We start from the raw sequence: 855 nt of genomic DNA, 5'->3' as shown, positions 1-855 counted from the left end.
GCTCGCCCTGCCCCGGTTTTCCCTTTTTTTTTTTTTTTTTTTTTCCCCGCCTAGTTCACCTTCTGTCCGAGACCATCCAGGGCGTGACGGCCACGGACACGGGAGTTCACTACCAGCAGTCCTGGCTCTGCATACTGTGAGTCCCCGCAGGGCCGCACGCGCGACGTTGGATCGCGCGAAAATAAGCAAAGTCGTCCGTCACAGCTTAGCCTTTCGCTCTGACTTTTTTTTTTTTTTTTTTCCCCCGCCTAGTTCACCTTCTGTCCGAGACCATCCAGGGCGTGACGGCCACGGACACGGGAGTTCACTACCAGCAGTCCTGGCTCTGCATACTGTGAGTCCCCGCAGGGCCGCACGCGCGACGTTGGATCGCGCGAAAATAAGCAAAGTCGTCCGTCACAGCTTAGCCTTTCGCTCTGACTTGGATGCTCATCGGCCCTTTAAAGTGCAAAACTCGAAAAAGCAGATTTCCGGTGGCCGCAAATTCAAAGAAATCGCTGGGATTTCGTCATTCGTGCAAATCATCCTTTCCTGGCGCCAAAAAATTTTTTGGACTTATGATGGAATGTACCATCAACTTTAAAAAAAATGTGTTTGTTCAAATACTCCCAAAACATTTTCTGGCAAATCTGAAAGGTGAGTCATAAAGCCTTTTTATTTATAGATATATTTGAACCACTTGAAAACTCAAGAGTTGAAATGCCCTAAAAAAAAAAAAAAAAAATCTTTTTAAATGTGAGTCCAGGATAAAAGACGATTTACCTGTGACAGATTACTTGACTTTCGACTTGAAGTTCATCTGATTTCTTTCTTTTTTTTTTTTTTTTTTTTTTTTTTTTTTGGGGGGGAGATTTC

At 44.7% G+C, this 855-nt stretch overlaps 1 protein-coding gene across 1 annotated transcript in view; it reads left to right on the top strand.

Moving 5' to 3' along the window:
• The first annotated feature begins 250 nt into the window (after window positions 1-250).
• Window positions 251-855, top strand: part of slc4a11 (solute carrier family 4 member 11) — a 20039-nt gene continuing 19434 nt past the window's right edge. The window contains exon 1 of the mRNA XM_019862717.1: window positions 251-334. The gene's annotated coding sequence lies outside the window, so the exon portion shown is untranslated. The remainder of the gene's footprint in view (window positions 335-855) is intronic.

This window comes from Hippocampus comes, unplaced genomic scaffold, assembly GCF_001891065.2.
Source record: "Hippocampus comes isolate QL1 unplaced genomic scaffold, H_comes_QL1_v1.1 scaffold250, whole genome shotgun sequence".
NCBI lineage: Eukaryota > Metazoa > Chordata > Actinopteri > Syngnathiformes > Syngnathidae > Hippocampus > Hippocampus comes.
Note: the sequence above shows the minus strand (reverse complement) of the source record. Positions and strands in the feature narration are given on the sequence as shown.